This window comes from Bison bison, unplaced genomic scaffold (genome assembly GCF_000754665.1).
Source record: "Bison bison bison isolate TAMUID 2011002044 unplaced genomic scaffold, Bison_UMD1.0 scf7180017863120, whole genome shotgun sequence".
Lineage (NCBI taxonomy): Eukaryota > Metazoa > Chordata > Mammalia > Artiodactyla > Bovidae > Bison > Bison bison.
Window position 1 is genome coordinate 8631 of NW_011493692.1, and position 522 is coordinate 9152.

Here is a 522-nt window from a genome sequence, read left to right on the forward strand (position 1 = left end):
AAAACTATGAATGCAACATTAAAATACTTGCTACATTACCATAATTATCCTCAATACCAGCAGTTTTCAAATTCTCCACTATTATGTAAGAGAACTTCATATTCTTAATATTATATAATACCTAATGCAGTATTAGTTCAATACAGTATGAATTCAATATTAACATATTTACATTCAAGAAATATGTTAATTGACTTGGTTAATCTTTAAGTATTATATTTACATATCTAGCTGTGTGACCTGGACAAGTGACTTAACTTCTCCATGCCTCATTTTTCCTTTGTTAATGGGAAATAATAGGTCCTATGCCACGGGTTTGCTGCGGAGACTAAATGGGTAAAGGACTTGGAACAGGGCCTGGTGCACAGGAAGCACTATAGAACTGTCTGCTACTATAATTATTTCAATAATCATCTCTCCTATGCGAAACCAGTCTCAACTCACATCCTGGAAACCCCCTCCCCTCGGGTGCTGGGTCCCCGCTTCCCATTCTCTCCCTTGCTCCCCATCTGCTCCTCCCTA

The 522-nt window shown here is 37.9% G+C and overlaps 1 long non-coding RNA gene across 1 annotated transcript in view; it reads right to left on the bottom strand.

Annotated features, from left to right (window-relative positions):
- The window catches only part of LOC104983672, a 4963-nt gene that overhangs the window by 3957 nt on the left and 484 nt on the right, over positions 1–522 (bottom strand). The gene's annotated exons all lie outside the window — the stretch shown is intronic.